Below are 18,112 nucleotides of genomic sequence, written 5' to 3'. Positions count from 1 at the left end.
GGAGAGGGGCGGCATTCAAATCTAATAAATGAATGAATGAATGAACGAACGAACGAATGAACGAATGAATGAATAAATAAATAAAAATAAAGTTCCACCCAGGCCATAAATTTGCCGTCACTGGACTAGTACATATGCACGAGGGGGGGAACCTTTATCTTTTTAACTGGGTTTGCCCAACGCAAGATATGGGCCACCCACTTCTTTGAAATGCCGCCCCTCTCTGTGGACTCGGGGTAGCTCACAACACGTATAAATACTGTATATGTGTAAATAATATATACAAATACATATTATAGTAATATAATATAATATAGTAATATAATATAGTAAATAATATATATAAATATATTATTAAATATATATATACATATATACAAATATAAATATATTAAGAAAAAATATAATTATATTAATTAGATTTTAGATGTGTTATTGTGTATGTATATATGCGTGTGTGTGTGTGTGTGTGTGTGTATATATATATATATATATATTATTTTCCCTGGTGCAGAGCTGAAGGGATTGGATACTGTAGCCTGGAGGATAATTCTCTACCTTACAAGGCAAAGGTTGCAGGTTCAAGTCCCAGTGGGTATGGCTAGCTGATGAGGCCAAAATAAGGCCGAAATAGATCTAGTCTCCCATAATTTTCAAATTCAGCAAAAAAACGTGACGTATATATACATACATACATACATACATAAACATCTGAAATCTAATTAATATAATTATATTTTTTTTCTTAAACTGGGGAATAAAATAACAAATTCAATATTTGCACCAGACAATAAATCCAAGGGGTGCTTGGCAATACTGTAACAAATCCAAAGTATGTATTTCCTAAAGTGTGTAAAAATTATAATTTTTTTATTTCATAAATTTGCTGATTTTCTGTAAACAATGTGTACTTGGGGGGGGGGGCAACCCTTTGCAAGAAGGGATGATTCCTATCAACACCCCCATCCTCGAAGTGGCTGATGGGACTTGTCATCCAAGGCATCCCCGGTACAAGGCAGCCCTTGAGCTATGACCACAATTGAGCCCAAAATCTACATTGTTAAGTGAAATATTTCTTAAGTGAGCTCTGCCCCATTTTACGACCTTTTTTGCCACCGCTGTTAAGTGAATCACAGCAATTGTTAAGTAAATAGCATGGCTGTTAAGTGAATTTGGCTTCCTCGTTGACTTTGATTGGCAGAAGGCTGCAAAAATGGGATCACATGACCCCGGGACACTACAATCGTCATAAATATGAATCAGTGGCCATGCAGAATCTCGATCATGTAACTATGGGGATGCTGCAAATGGTCCCAAGTGTGAAAAATCATACGTCACTTTTTCAATGCCATTACAACTTTTAATGATCACTAAATGAACTGTCGTAAGTCGAGGACTGCCTGTATGAGCCCAAATCTCCCTCTGATCTCTTAGTCCTCTGCAAAAATAATAAAAGAGATACAGTAATTTAAAAACTGGACCTTTGCAGTGGGGTGGGAAGGCAGCCTCCACCCTGAAAAAAACTAGTTATTTCAACCTTTCAAGCAAAAGGGGTGATTGCTGGCTGGTGACACCATGAATAGTATTCAAAATGGACAATAATTGTGTGTGTGTGTGTGTGTGTGTGTTTGTGTGTGATGTATGGAGAGAGATGATACATATAGATAGAAGCAAACATGGAAGACTGATGGCAGAAAAAAACCTCCTGGTCCATCTACTCTGCCCTTATACTATTTCCTGTATTTTATCTTAAGATGGATCTATGTTTATCCCAGGCATGTTTCAATTCAGTTCCTGTGGATTTACCAACCACATCTGCTGGAAGTTTGTTCCAAGCATCTACTACTCTTTCAGTAAAATAATATGTTCTTTGCCCCAACTAACCTCAGATTGTGCCCCCTTGTATGTATGTATGCATGTAAATAGATGATACCTACATAGACATGTATGGAGATATGTATACTAGATATGTATGATACATAAGTATTTAGATAGTTGATTGGAAGGACGGATAAATTTTGAGAGAGCAACACAATTTCAATTTTAATGTGGGCCAATGTGCCCCCAGTAAAAAGTGACAATAAAAATATCTTGTTTTATTTTAAACACTGACACACACACAGAGGAAGGGGTTAGGCTGTTTTCCAAGGCACCAAAAGTCCAGACAAGGAATAAGGGATGAAAGCTGACCAAGGAGAGATTATTCAACCTGGAAATAAGGGGGAACTTTTTGAGGGTGAAACAGAAGTTGCTTGTGGAGGTCGTGACAGCTCCAAGACTTTAAAGAGGAGATTGAATGGCCATTTGTCTGAAATGCTGCAGGGACTCCTTGAGCGGGGTTGGACTAGATGACCCACAAGGTCCCTTCCAGCTCTCGTAGCAAGCTAATTTAAAGCATCTGCCCAGACCGCGTGCCTCCCTCAATCACCCACACCTGTGAGGCCAAGCGCCAGGTGCCTTTCCCAGCACGCGCTCTCCCACCGACCGCCCAGGCTGCGATTGGCTGCTTTGGAAACGTGTCCCTCGGATTGGCTGAGCGGCCTCTTCTCCCCCGAAGGGGCGGGACATTTTAAAAACGTCGACGGACTGCTCGGGCTGAGGTAAAAGCAGCGCGTGCAGCCGCGTTTCGCTCGTGTTTTTTCCCCTCTCGGAAGAGGAGGCTGCGGGCCGTGCGAGGAACCCGTCTCTCCCCACGGCGCCCCCGCAGCCCAAGGCTTCGCAGATGGAGACCGCGATGGGTGCCTCTCGCACGGTGAGATAATCCTGCCTTGGCTCTTAGACGTGGTGGGACGCTGGGGGAACTAATGCATATAGGGAGTAAAGAAGTAACTTGTGCTAGTACTTGTATATAAATATTGTATCTTTGTATACCATGACAAAACAAACAAATAAATAAATAAAATAGTAAATAGTGCCCGAGGTAATTTTAGTCTGTTCTCAGAGTAAAAACAGCATTTGAGGTAATTTTAGTCTATTCTTGGGGAGTAAAAAAGGCAACTGGAGTAATTTTAGTTCATTCTCAGAGAGTAAGGAAGGCACATGAGGTAATTTTTACCAGGAGGTGTATTTCCTCAGGAGTAAAAAACACCACTGGTGGTTGAGGTTTATCTTATTTAAAGGACTCCCAACCCCACAGCTCACCTATGGGGAATTAACTCAGTCCCACGAAGTGAGTTTCCCTCAATGAAGTTTGGGAAATTTCTAGGTCCTGAATGATTTTAACCAAGGCTGGAGTTTTTAGGAGTAAAATATGGATGGAAGCTGTAATCTCAGCTGTGTTCTATTCATCTGCAATCTGAATTCTGTTGGGCTGTAATTATCTATCTCAGCTGTGTTCAAAGGACCACAGACAAATGAGAGTTAAAAGTAGCTTAAAAGGAGGAATAAAACGGAATTTTAGCCATGTGCAGTTAAGAGGCTAAACTACCACAGGTGCATAATAAGGGTTAAAATTGGCTTAAAGGCAGAATTGCTTCAGTCCCTGCAGCTGGCCTTATGCTTTCTTGAATAAAGTTCAACTCTCCAGGACTCAGGAAAGAAATTTTAGCCCAGGTTGAAATTCTTAAAAAAAAAAAAAAAACATGTAGAGGACTAGTTACCTCCAATAATTAAAGGTGGAAAGGTGAACTAAAATTGCTTCAGGTCTATGAGTTGGCCTTGCTTTCATGAAATAAAGTCAAATCTTGTGGCTTGAGATAAATTTTTAGCCAAAGTTTAATTTCTTAGAATAATGTACTGGTGGAAGCTGAGCTAATCTCTGCCAAGTCCTGTTGAAAGGACCAAACCATCACAGAGAAGTCATAATTAAAAATAGCTTTAAAACAGGTAAAGGTAAAAATTATTTTAGGAACTGACCTTGCTTTCAGGAATAAAGTGATTTTTTGGGGGGACCTCAGGTAATTTTATTCAAGGCTCAAATTTACTTGGCCAAATAAAGTAGTACATAAACATAAACTAGCTAATTCAAGTAAAGGCAAAATTTAAAATGTCACAAGTCCAGGAGCTAATTAAAGCTCTATTCGTTAAACATAACGTGTAGAGGAGTAGCTACTTTCAAGGAACTAATGGCAAAAGCTACCTAAAATTAAGTCATGTATGGGAAGTGACCTGAATTTCTTGCAGGAACTTGGGGGGGGGGGGCACTAAGGCAATTTTAGGGATGCCTTCCTGTTCCTGGAGAGTAACAGAAACTCCTGTAGTTGGAGATCATATCTTTGGGAACAGTAAAAACCAGGGGTCTGAAGTCTTCTCAAGGACACAACATTTGAATTAATTCCATCTTGCTTTCACTTGTAAAAGCAGTTCAATTTTAAAAGCACCTTTGTAAAATTGATGAATTAGTTTTCTAGTTACTGAACATCAGGTGGTCATTTGGTGATGTTGATTTTTTTATTATTATTATTATTTCAAAGGCACTCTACCTGAAGGGAATCATGACAGACAAGCAGTCGAAGACATCAAAGGTAGGTCAGGTTGAATTCACTTTCCAGTGTTGTATTTAACCAAAAAGCCTGACTATTGACAAAATGTGGTTTATTACTGCAATATATGCTTTATTACTGCAAAAAAACTTTGGGCCTTGCTAAAAGTTTACCCTAAGCATAAGGAATGCTTTAATGAAATTTTTTTGGGGGAGGGGGGATATGAAGTAATAATGGTTAAAAATGTAATAAAAGTATCTAAAACATGTAAACAATTTTTGATGTGAGATGATTTTAGCAATTGTCGGTGGTAGAACCAGAGGGCCCCCTCGGTTTTCCAACGCTGCGTAGTGATGCCTGAGCTGCCAGGCGGGAGGACCACCGCGGTTGGAGTGCTGGGTCTGTGGAAGAACGGGGAAGCGACTAAGGTGGGCGAGAGGGGTGAAGAAAGCCCCCTTTACCTGCATGCAACTAAAACGAGGGATTTACTCCCTCTCTTTCCCACCTCTCTCTCCCACACTCACTCATGGCCACACAAAGAGTCTCTTCCCTCCTGCCCCCTTCCAAGGGTGTCCAACTTCGCAGCCACCACTGCTCCTCACCTCTCCTGCCTTGGGAGTGGAGCCGGGCGCCATTTCTCCCCACCTGACGGCTACAACTGGCAGTGCCCGATCCACCCCTCACAAGACCGCCTTCCCCGCCAGAGTGCCTACCCACCCGCCTTGCAGAGTCTCCAGTGGGGAGGTGCCAAGAGAGGCTCCCCCTGTAACTCCTCTCTCTCCTTGGTGGGGGCACCACAGCCCCTGGAGCCGCAGCCCCCACCTGGCCAGGGAAGGAAGAGGCGCAGGGAGCCCCTGCCCAACATCCCTGCAGCCCCCCTGGGAGGAAGCCCATCCTGGTGGTCAGCCAGCTGTTGCGCTCCGACCAGCTTCACAGAGAGAGAAAAAAAAGAGAGGAAGGAAGGAAGAGAGAGAAAGAGTGGGAGGGAGAAAGAAAGAAATGGATGGAGAGAGAGAAAGAGAGAGAGAGGAAGGCAGGAAGGGAGAGAGGGGGGAGGGAATGAGGGAGAGAGAGAAAGAGGGGAGGAGGAGGAAAGAAAAAAATAGGAAGAGAAAGAAAGAGAGAGGGAGGAAGGCAGGAAGGGAGAGAGAGGGAGGGAAAGGGAGAGAGAGAAAGAGGGGAGAAGGAGGAAAGAAAAAAGAGGGAGGAAGCGAAAGAAAGAGAAAGAGAGGGAGGAAGGAAGGAAGAAAGAAAGAGGGAGAGAGAAAAAGGCCATTGCCTGTCTCATTCAATCCCTGAGTCTCACACTGCACAGCTTCTCTGGGGTTCCACTCACTGACCCTTTCAGTCCCTGAGAGAGCAGTGAGGGCGAATCACCTGGGGGACACAGCTGCCAGCCCCCTCCAGTCCCTGAGGGCCCCCTCACTGTGGACCCCCTCCCTCCCATCTTCTCTTCCTTGGAAAGAATGCCGGTATCACTCAGACTTCTTAGAACTGAAAGTAAAGCTGGTGATAAAAGAAGATTTGTGGCTTATGGTTGGAGTGAAGGGTCTTTAATGTTCTCTGAGCTTGGTAGCTTCTTTTGCAGATATGTTTATTAGGGAATATCAGTGCTAGGAGAGAGAAGGGTTCATTCTCCACCTGTCTTCAAGTGGCTTGTGGTTTTAGTGTTGTTGAAAATGGTTGAGACTCTTTGGTTGGACTACGTGTTGACTCGGACATTGTTCACTCTTGGTCTGTTGGTCTGATACTAACCTTGGGAGTTAACCTATGTGCATACAGGTGTTGTGGTTCTTTTGAGTGCGGCATTCTTTCCAAGAAAGAGAAGATAGGAGGGAGGGGGTCCACAGTGAGGGGGCCCTCAGGGACTGGAGGGGGCTGGCAGCTGCGTCCCCCAGGTGATTCGCCCTCACTGCTCTCTTAGGGACCGAAAGGGTCACCCAGTGGAACCCCAGAGAAGCTGTGCAGTGTGAGTCTCCAGGGACTGAATGAGAGAGGCAACGGCCTTTCTCTCTCTTTCTTCCTTCCTTCCTTCCTTCCTCCCTCTCTCTCTCTCTCTTCCTTCCTTCCTCTCTCTTTCTCTTTCTCTCTCTTCCTTCCTCTTTTTTTTCTCTCTCTGTGGAGCTGGTTGGAGTGCAACAGCCGGCCGAGCACCTGGATAGGCTTCCTCTCAGGGGAGCCGCAGGGATGGCGGGCAGGGCCCCTCTGCACCTCTTCCTTCCCGGGCCACATGGGGGCTGTGGCTCCAGAGGCTGCGGTGCCCCCACCAAGGAGAGAGAGCAGTTACAGGGGGAGCCTCTCCTGGCACCTCCCCACCGCAGACTCTGCAAGGCGGGCGGACAGGTGTTGTGGCGGGGAAGCCGGTCTTGGGAGGGGCGGATCGGGCAGCACCGGTTGCAACTGTCGGGCGGGGAGAAATGGCACCTGGCTCCACTCCTGGGGCAGGAGAAGAGAGGAGCAGAAGCGGCTGTGAAGTTGGAGACCCTTGGAAGGGGGCAGGAGGGAAGAGAATCTTTGTGTGGCCATGAGTGTGTGTGTGAGAGAGACGGGGAAGAGAGCGAATAAATCCCCCTTTCTACTTGCATGCAGGTTAAACGGGGATTTCTTCGTCCCTCTCACCCGCCTTAGTCGCTTCCCCATTCTTCTACTGACCGGGCACTCCAACCACGGTGGTCCTCCTGCCTGGAAGCTCAGGCATCACTGCGCAGCATTGGAAAACGCTGTTGTGAAACTAAGGCGTGTTTAGATTCTAGTTTGATTAGTAGTTGGTACTAGGATGTATAATACATTTTATGCTTTTCTCCACAGGTTAATTTGCCTGGCGTAATTTGGCCATGGCAATGGTTCTTAGAACCAGGCAGAAAACCCCCAGTGGCCCATTTTAATGCTAGGTATGGCCGTTGGAGCTTTTTAGGTTTTATGGTTCTTAGAACCAGGCAGAAAACCCCCAGTGGCCCATTTTAATGCTAGGTATGGCCGTTGGAGGTTTTTAGATTTTATGGTTCTTAGAACCAGGCAGAAAACCCCCAGTGGCCCATTTTAACGCTAGGTATGGCCGTTGGAGGTTTTTAGATTTTATGGTTCTTAGAACCAGGCAGAAAACCCCCAGTGGCCCATTTTAACGCTAGGTATGGCCGTTGGAGGTTTTTAGACTTTATGGTTCTTAGAACCAGGCAGAAAACCCCCAGTGGCCCATTTTAACGCTAGGTATGGCCGTTGGAGGTTTTTAGGTTTTATGGTTCTAAGAACCAGGCAGAAAACCCCCAGTGGCCCATTTTAACGCTAGGTATGGCCGTTGGAGGTTTTTAGGTTTTATGGTTCTTAGAACCAGGCAGAAAACCCCCAGTGGCCCATTTTAACGCTAGGTATGGCCGTTGGAGGTTTTTAGGTTTTATGGTTCTTAGAACCAGGCAGAAAACCCCCAGTGGCCCATTTTAACGCTAGGTATGGCCGTTGGAGGTTTTTAGGTTTTATGGTTCTTAGAACCAGGCAGAAAACCCCCAGTGGCCCATTTTAACGCTAGGTATGGCCGTTGGAGGTTTTTAGGTTTTATGGTTCTTAGAACCAGGCAGAAAACCCCCAGTGGCCCATTTTAACGCTAGGTATGGCCGTTGGAGGTTTTTAGACTTTATGGTTCTTAGAACCAGGCAGAAAACCCCCAGTGGCCCATTTTAACGCTAGGTATGGCCGTTGGAGGTTTTTAGATTTTATGGTTCTTAGAACCAGGCAGAAAACCCCCAGTGGCCCATTTTAACGCTAGGTATGGCCGTTGGAGGTTTTTAGATTTTATGGTTCTTAGAACCAGGCAGAAAACCCCCAGTGGCCCATTTTAACGCTAGGTATGGCCGTTGGAGGTTTTTAGACTTTATGGTTCTTAGAACCAGGCAGAAAACCCCCAGTGGCCCATTTTAACGCTAGGTACGGCCGTTGGAGGTTTTTAGATTTTATGGTTCTTAGAACCAGGCAGAAAACCCCCAGTGGCCCATTTTAACGCTAGGTATGGCCGTTGGAGGTTTTTAGGTTTTATGGTTCTTAGAACCAGGCAGAAAACCCCCAGTGGCCCATTTTAACGCTAGGTATGGCCGTTGGAGGTTTTTAGGTTTTATGGTTCTTAGAACCAGACAGAAAACCCCCAGTGGCCCATTTTAACGCTAGGTATGGCCGTTGGAGGTTTTTAGGTTTTATGGTTCTTAGAACCAGACAGAAAACCCCCAGTGGCCCATTTTAACGCTAGGTATGGCCGTTGGAGGTTTTTAGACTCTATGGTTCTTAGAACCAGGCAGAAAACCCCCAGTGGCCCATTTTAACGCTAGGTATGGCCGTTGGAGGTTTTTAGACTTTATGGTTCTTAGAACCAGGCAGAAAACCCCCAGTGGCCCATTTTAACGCTAGGTATGGCCGTTGGAGGTTTTTAGACTTTATGGTTCTTAGAACCAGGCAGAAAACCCCCAGTGGCCCATTTTAACGCTAGGTATGGCCGTTGGAGGTTTTTAGGTTTTATGGTTCTTAGAACCAGGCAGAAAACCCCCAGTGGCCCATTTGAACGCTAGGTATGGCCGTTGGAGGTTTTTAGACTTTATGGTTCTTAGAACCAGGCAGAAAACCCCCAGTGGCCCATTTGAACGCTAGGTATGGCCGTTGGAGGTTTTTAGACTTTATGGTTCTTAGAACCAGGCAGAAAACCCCCAGTGGCCCATTTTAACGCTAGGTATGGCCGTTGGAGGTTTTTAGATTTTATGGTTCTTAGAACCAGGCAGAAAACCCCCAGTGGCCCATTTTAACGCTAGGTTTGGCCGTTGGAGGTTTTTAGATTTTATGGTTCTTAGAACCAGGCAGAAAACCCCCAGTGGCCCATTTTAACGCTAGGTATGGCCGTTGGAGGTTTTTAGGTTTTATGGTTCTTAGAACCAGGCAGAAAACCCCCAGTGGCCCATTTTAACGCTAGGTATGGCCGTTGGAGGTTTTTAGGTTTTATGGTTCTTAGAACCAGGCAGAAAACCCCCAGTGGCCCATTTTAACGCTAGGTATGGCCGTTGGAGGTTTTTAGGTTTTATGGTTCTTAGAACCAGGCAGAAAACCCCCAGTGGCCCATTTTAACGCTAGGTATGGCCGTTGGAGGTTTTTAGATTTTATGGTTCTTAGAACCAGACAGAAAACCCCCAGTGGCCCATTTTAACGCTAGGTATGGCCGTTGGAGGTTTTTAGGTTTTATGGTTCTTAGAACCAGACAGAAAACCCCCAGTGGCCCATTTTAACGCTAGGTATGGCCGTTGGAGGTTTTTAGGTTTTATGGTTCTTAGAACCAGACAGAAAACCCCCAGTGGCCCATTTTAACGCTAGGTATGGCCGTTGGAGGTTTTTAGGTTTTATGGTTCTTAGAACCAGACAGAAAACCCCCAGTGGCCCATTTTAACGCTAGGTATGGCCGTTGGAGGTTTTTAGATTTTATGGTTCTTAGAACCAGGCAGAAAACCCCCAGTGGCCCATTTTAACGCTAGGTATGGCCGTTGGAGGTTTTTAGGTTTTATGGTTCTTAGAACCAGACAGAAAACCCTCAGTGGCCCATTTTAACGCTAGGTATGGCCGTTGGAGGTTTTTAGGTTTTATGGTTCTTAGAACCAGACAGAAAACCCCCAGTGGCCCATTTTAACGCTAGGTATGGCCGTTGGAGGTTTTTAGGTTTTATGGTTCTTAGAACCAGACAGAAAACCCCAGTGCCCCACAAGGACAATTGATTGCAGTTACCTTTTCATGCCCGCCATAGCCTGAGCTGTCCTGGGCATTCTTTCTCATTCTGTGGTTCAGTGCCAACACTGGCAACCTGGCAATGGTTAGCTGTCCTTCCTCTCTGCTACGTGATCACAGCCAATTCACCCATCGAGACTTACTTCTGGCTAATTTGGTAGAGCAGGATAATTGAATGCCAGTCAATCCCTATGCCCTGGGATTGGCCCTCTGCCTTCTCAGTGGATGGCTGTGGCCTTGGACACCGGAGAGGCAGGAGACAGAGCGATGGGATCTTGAAAACCTCACAGGTGTTGGTCTGGCATCATGCTTCTGCCATTGTTGCCCTGTGCTTTGTATTTATCCCTGAACTCCACTTCCCATGATGCAGGCCACCTTGCCCCCACCCTCAAGGTCTCCTGCCATGGGCTGGTGGCATTTCGGGGTTCATGCAAAGTGCGTGGCAGTGAAGGGAGAAGCGTGTGTGCCGGACCCCCACGTGGGACTTTCCAGACCCTGACGCTCTGTCCCCTTCCTCTCTGGTGTCCAAGGCCTCTACCATCCATTGAGAAGGCAGAGAACCATCCCTCGGTGCAGGTATTGGCCGGCATTTAGTTTTGCTGCACTGCAACTTGGCCATTATTAACTCTCCCTGGTTATTGGCTGTGATCATGCAGCTGGGTGGGAGGAGGGAGGATGCTGGACCTCAGTGACCAGGAATGGACCGCTGGCAGAAGGCCAGAATGAATGCCCAAGCTCGGTCAGCCCTGCGATGGGGGCGCAGGGCTGTAGCGGGTGCAAAAATATCTCTGCGATCAATTGTCCCATTCTGGCCTTTGTAGGGGAATTGGTCAAATCCTTGGTGATTTGGGCATGCCAAATTCTGTGTAAATTTAAGAGTCTGCATAAGCAGGGTGGATTCCCTTCTCTTCCAGGCCACCCTCAATTTTCAATTTTAGCAACCATTGTATTTGCAACACACCCTGTCAAAAGCCACTTACAACCCAATTTGGGTGTAATAACAGTGTGCTACATGGACACATGGTTGTTAAATGCCTAACTTTTGGGCGCTTGGCAACTGACTCATCTTTACATATGTCTTCATTGTCCTAAAGTCACATAACTGCAATTTTTGATGGTTTTTTTTTGCCTGTTTCTGACATATATTTCCATTTCTGGCATAAAACCATAACTGGGTAAAGTGGATTTTCTTAACAACCACAACATTTGCCTTCTTCTGGGCTCACCTATAGTCAGACGGTAAGAAATACACGCAATGGTTGTTTGAAATTTAGAAGTCACCCAACTGTAAACAGTTGTAACCAGTTTACACGTTAAAAATAAAATATTTTTACAAAAAAAATGTGTTGTGATTTGTGTATGCAAAACACACATAAACAAATCACCCGTAAAAGGAAATCTGAGGGGCTCCTCAACTACACCACTCCAAAGTTTGTGTACGAAAGCTATCACCCACTCACAATCACACTATTAAAAAAGCCAGCCTCAAATCAGTCCTGCAAGGCAGACCAGAGAAAACACAACCAGGTAAGCTATAGTAGAATTACTTTATGTAAACATACAGTCCTTATTTAATAGCTGTCTCATTTAGTGACCATTCAAAGTGTCTTTACCCCCAATCTTCACACTGAGAACCCTCTGCAGCCTGTAACACAAAATCTGAAGTCAGATCAGCGGTGAGTTTCAAACATTTTTTTACTACCGGTTCTGTGGGCGTGGCTTGTGGCAGGGAAAGGGATACTGAAAATTCCCCACTCTCTCCCCACTCCAGGGGAAGGTGACTGCAAAATCCCCATTTCCTCCTCATCAGCTGGGACTCCGGAGGTAGAGAACATCTCTCGAATTCAAGACAGCCAAGCTTAGAGAAACCAGGACCTCTGGTGGCTCTTCAAACATCTGACTTCAGAAACTGGTGGGTATGCTGGGTGACACCGTGGAGAAGGACTGCTTGTGGCTTTGGACAGTCCTTGTGGTCTTCAGTGTTGCAGGGATCTTGACCAACGCAGGTAAGTCTCCATTCCATGGTAGAACTTTCACCTTGTATGAATCCACTTGAATCAACCAGGGATTCATGCAAGGTGTGTTTGAATAGCTCTGTGGGCTGAAAGTCCCCCCTATCGTGGTCTCACTTCCTTCTTTCTTCCTCAGATTTGGAAGGAAAAGCCTTTGTCCTCCCCAATACTTCTTCTGACGCCTACGTTCTTCTGAAGCCCAACTTAGATCAAGACCTGCGACAGTCGGCGCTGTCTTGACCTGCAACTTCTCCCCCTTCTCAATGGCTTCTGGAGACCGCAACATTTAGATCTCCCTCTTCCGATGTTCAGACCTATTTTAGGTAAATCCTGGTCACTTAATTTATGTAAACCAATTTTTAAAAACCCACCTCGATGGAAAACACACTTTTGTCTTACAAGATCTTGTGTAATAATAAAACCTGTTTGATTTTCTGGTATTTTCATTTTGCTGTTACTGATGGGTATTTCAAAAAATAATATTTTATTAGAAATATTCATGCGATGCCCTGAAACTTGCCACTGGAGGGGCACTGAGATTAGCTTTTATCATTTTAATGCAGATTATAATCCTCGCTCTGCTATACAGGTAGTTTTTCGATTTATCACCATTCATTGTGCAACAGCATTTTAAATAAGCGGCATCATTTTTCACACTTCTGACCATTGATAACCGATGCTCACATTTATTTGTTTGTTTGTTTGTTTATTTATTTATTCATTTGTCCAATACACAAATACATAGGAAGAAAAATAGACATGTAGTAATATATATAAGGGTAAAGTGAACTTAGAGGAGAGGATATATGAAAGAAAGAAAATATATATGATAAGTGAGAGAAAGGAAAGACAATTAGACAGGGGACGAAAGGCACACCAGTGCACTTATGTACGCCCCTTACTGGCCTCTTAGGAACCTGGAGAAGTCAATCGTGGAGAGTCTAAAGGAGAAATGTTGGGGGTTAGGGGTTGACACAATTGAGTCCGGTAATGAGTTCCACGCTTCGATAACTCGATTGTTGAAATCATATTTTCAACAGGGTTTCCACCAACTGTCCTTCGTAAGCATGTTGGGTTCCTTTCTCTTTTAATTAAATTTAGAGGGCACCTGAATCCAAACAGTTTTGGGCAGTTTACATTTTTAAAGTATTCTTTTAAAAATGTGTGCAAAAAACAAAAACAAAATCTTAACACACACAAACACACTTATCACTTTAAAAGGGGAAAAATCCTCTAGGCTTAATAACTCTCCTACCCCTCTTAAATAAGAATGTTGAGTCTCATTCACAACCAGCCTAGAAAAAAAGCCATCTGCATGTCCATCCTGCGAAGTAGACCAGAGAAGAAACACAACCATATATCATTTGATTTTATTGTGCAGCTATGTTAGATGAACCTTGCAAATCTGGAAGTCTAGGCCTCACCCCCCCCTTTTCTTTGCAGCCCCAGAAATTTGGGAGGGTCCCTTCTGAAGCTCCCCCCAGATATCACAGTTGCCCCCACCCTCCTTGCCTTTCGCAAGCTCCTTAAAACCCACCTCTGTCGTCAGGCATGGGGGAATTGAAATTTTCCCTTCCCCTAGTCTTATAGAATTTATACATAGTATGCTTGTATGTATGAGTGGTTCTTTAAATTGGGGTTTTTTACATTATTTTTAATATTAGATTTGTTTACATTGTCTTTTTATTGTTGTTAGCCGCCCCGAGTCTTCGGAGAGGGGCGGCATACAAATCTAATAAATAAATAAAATAAATAAATAAAATAAATCTTGCCCTGCCCTCGTTTGTGCGTTGGGCTCCGCGGACTCTTATTTGAGAGCTTTAAATATGATGGCCCCCTTGAATTATATACGTCTTCTTGCTCAGCATCTAAAAGGAAAAAAGAAACACACAAAAAAATTGTGGTTGTGTTGGCTGGTTGGTTGTTCCAATAAAACATGCCGGTTAACGAATTCTGGGAGTTGCAGTCTAGGCCATTTGACGTTGTCAAATGTCTTAAGAGTTAGCTTTACTGTTAAGTTTAGCTTTATTATGACGGAAAAGAACCATCGAATGATCTCTTTTTTTTTACAATTACAGACTCGGATTTCGTAGACTGTAAACTTACTATCAAAGAGAGACACTGGAAAAAAATATACTGCTCAAAAAAATAAAGGGAACACTCAAATAACACATCCTAGATCTGAATGAATGAAATATTCTCATTGAATACTTTGTTCTGTTCAAAGATGAATGTGCACAACAGCCTGTAAAATTGATTGTCAATCAGTGTTGCTTCCTAAGTGGACAGTTTGATTTCACAGAAGTTTGATTTACTTGTCTTGGAGTTATGTTGTGTTGTTTAAGTGTTCCCTGTTTTTTGAGCAGTGTACATAAAAATGTGGGAATTATAATTTCTTAGATATTTTCATAGGTTTTATAGGCAGGTATGCTGCCAAAAGGTTTTGGGTTTTTGTCGAAAGAAAACACTCAATCGCACCTGCCGCACAAATCCCAGCGACCAATTAGGTCCCACAGAGTTGGCCTTCTCCGGCTCCCGTCGACTAAACAATGTCATCTGGCAGGACCCAGGGGAAGAGCCTCCTCTGTGGCAGCCCCGGCCCTCTGGAATCAACTCCCCCCCAGAGACTAGGACCGCCCCCACCCTCCTTGCCTTTCGAAAGCGCCCCCACTTATGTCACCAGGAGTGAGGAAACTGATATGCCCCTTAGCTACTATGGGTTTTTTATGTATGGTTTGTTAGGTTGTGTGTTTGTTTTTTATAATAAGGGTTTTAAATTGTTCTTTTAACATTAGATTTGTACATTATGTATTATTGTGAGCCACTCCGAGTCCGGCATACAAATCTAATTTATTATTATTATTATTATTATTATTATTATTATTATTATTATTATTATTACTACTACTACTACTACTACTACTACTATACTACTACTACTATTATTATTACTACTACTATACTACTACTATTATTATTATTATTATTATTATTATTATTATTATTATTATTCTCCCTTATTCTGTCCAACGAAGAGCTCTGCATAACACCCAAGTCTTGCAATTTTTTTCAAAGGCCAAGTTGAACATTCCCGCCACTCTAGGAACAAAGCTCTCACTCCCTCCGGCTCCTATTCAGCACAGATTTGGCCACTCTAGGAACGAAGTGTTGCGAAAAGGAAGCGATGATGGGGCTGGGGATGATGGATGCTGTGGTGGCCGACCTCAAGGTCTTCGGGCTGGATTTCCATTGGACGTCATTGCCGAGAAATGTAAGGATAAGGCAAAGGGGGAAGGGTGGGGGTGGGGATAAAGGGCAGTTGGTAAAACCGGGCACTAGTCATGAAATTTTGGGATGGGGGCGTGGTTTAAGCTTATAGATTAACCTCTTTTTATAGTAGCCTTCCATTACTTCTAATAAGCAACAAAGTGGGTGGAACAGGCAGTCAACCCATGAGAAACCAATTCCTGTTGTTAAGTCAAGGTAGACTGCCCCTGAATGTGGAGGTTTCATGAACAGGAGCCAAGGTTTGGGTGCGAATCGGGGCTCTCTGTCTTGATCAGTTTATTCAATTGAGAGTTTATTTTGAAGTGGGGCACACCAAGACTATCCTATGAGACTAGACTTTCAATCCTGGGCCTAGAAAGTTTAGAACTAAGACGCCTTAAACAAGATCTAAGTATTGCCCACAAGATCATATGCTGCAACGTCCTATCGGTCAATGACTACTTCAGCTTCAACCGCAACAACACAAGAGCACACAACAGATTTAAACTTAATATTAACCGCTCCAAACTTGACTGTAAAAAATATGACTTCAGTAACCGAGTTGTCGAAGCGTGGAACTCATTACCGGACTCCATAGTGTCATCCCCAAACCCCCAACACTTTACCCTTAGATTATCTACGGTTGACCTCTCCAGATTCCTAAGAGGTCAGTAAGGGGCGAGTACAAGTGCACTAGAGTGCCTTCCGTCCCCTGTCCTATTGCTCTCCTATATCTCCTATACCTTTCTTCCATTCCTCTATCTCTTCTTCTATTCTTTCATTGATATGTTCTATTACTATACCTTCTTTTCTATTATTTCTTAGATATATTTTACTATGAGCATCTCCTCTATAACCTTCATCATCTATTTTACTATGTGTATATAGATATATACCCACTAAAACCCTCATTGTGTATTGGACAAAATAAATAAATAAAATAAATAAATAAAAGACCCACCCACCCTCTCTTTACAGGAACCTCAAATCCTGGGTTTGTCCCAACACACTTAAACTCCGAATTAACTCCCCCTTACTGAGTGTTTGCAGGAAAGACGCCATTGCAACTTAACCCAGCTACCAAGGATGGTAAGACGCACTTGGTTAACCAAGAACTGGGATTATTGTATTTATTAGTGATTTATTAGGCTTGCATTCTGTGCTGGTCTCCAAGGATTTGGGGCCAAAATTAATAATACAAAGATCGAACAGTGAAATGAAAACGGCCACAGAAAACACTGACCCCAGAGAAACCAACTCAAACTCTAGAAATTGCAGCCCCATTATTATCCCTTGTTATGGATTTGTTTATGTATAAAATTTAGATGCACTTTATTAACATAATCGGGTAGAATTAGAATTTTGTAACTTTGAATGGTCACGAAACGAACTCTTGTAAGTTGAGAGCTACCTGTATTTGTACTAACGTTATAATTTTTTTTAACCAATTTTATATACACTGCTAAAAAAAAAATAAAGGGAACATTTAAACAGCAGAATATAACGCCAAGTAAATCAAACTTCTGTGAAATCAAACTGTCCATTTAGGAAGCAATACTGATGGACCATCAATTTCACCTGCTGTTGTGCACATTCAGTTTTGAACAGAACAAAGTATTCAATGAGAATATTTCATTCATTCAGATCTAGGATCTGTTATTTGAGTGTCCCCTTTATTTTTTTGAGCAGTATATTTTTTCCAACTGTCTCTTTGATAGAAAGTTTACAGTCTACGAAATCTGAGTCTGTAATTGTAAAAAAAAAAAAAAGAGATCCATACGATGGATCTTTTCCGTTATAATAAAGCTAAACTTAACAGTAAATCTAACTCTTAAGACATTTAACAACGTCAAATGGCCTAGATTGCAACTCCCAGAATTCCCCAACCCACATGTTTTATTGGAATAAACAACCAGCCAACACAAACACAATTTTTTGGTGTGTTTTCTTTTAGATGCTGAGCAAGAAGACAACAAAGCCCAGCAGGAAAAAAGAGGATCGTTGGTCCAACGTGGGGGATATCGGCGCCGTTCAAGAGTCGTATCCTCTCTCAAGATGGAAGAACATGGCAGTGGTCCCTAGTGGTTAGACCTGGGATGACAAACCTATGGCATGCGTGCCGGAGATGACACAGAAAGCCCTTTTTGTGGGTACGTGTGCTGCTTTTATGGTTTCCAGTCCTTTTTTGGGGATTTGGGGATTTGTCTGGCAGCCCCCAGGGGAAGAGCCTTCTCTGTGGCGGCCCCGGCCCTCTGGAATCAACTCCCCCCAGAGATCAGAACTGCCCCCACCCTCCTTGTCTTTCGTAAATTGCTTAAGACCCATCTTATATCACCAGGCATGGGGGAATTGAGACATCTCCCCCAGGCTTCTATAGTTTTATGTATGGTATGCTTGTGTTGAATGGTTTTTAAATGATACTTTGTTTTAAATATTAGATTTGTTACATTGCGCGTTGTTTTTATTATTGTTGTGAGCCGCCCCGAATTTGTGGAGAGGGGCGACATACAAATCTAATATATTATTATTATTATTATTATTATTATTATTATTATTATTATTTTCCCAGGCCTTTTTTCAAAAAAAGGCTGGAAAAGGCCACATTCACACTATGCTGAGACAGTCCTCTGGGAAGATTTAATAAGACCCCCAAACTTCAGAATCACA

The 18,112-nt window shown here is 43.5% G+C and overlaps 1 long non-coding RNA gene across 1 annotated transcript; it reads left to right on the top strand.

The window, feature by feature from the left end:
* Positions 1-2,587: 2,587 nt before the first annotated feature.
* Positions 2,588-15,436, top strand: LOC139175263 (uncharacterized). The gene is made up of 5 exons (XR_011560498.1): positions 2,588-2,752; positions 4,413-4,463; positions 11,938-12,172; positions 12,315-12,501; positions 15,254-15,436. It is a non-coding gene; the product is annotated as an uncharacterized lncRNA (long non-coding RNA).
* The last annotated feature ends 2,676 nt before the right edge of the window (positions 15,437-18,112 follow it).

The sequence above is a fragment of the Erythrolamprus reginae genome, chromosome 13 (assembly GCF_031021105.1).
Source record: "Erythrolamprus reginae isolate rEryReg1 chromosome 13, rEryReg1.hap1, whole genome shotgun sequence".
In the NCBI taxonomy this organism is placed as follows: domain Eukaryota; kingdom Metazoa; phylum Chordata; class Lepidosauria; order Squamata; family Dipsadidae; genus Erythrolamprus; species Erythrolamprus reginae.
Note: the sequence above shows the minus strand (reverse complement) of the source record. Positions and strands in the feature narration are given on the sequence as shown.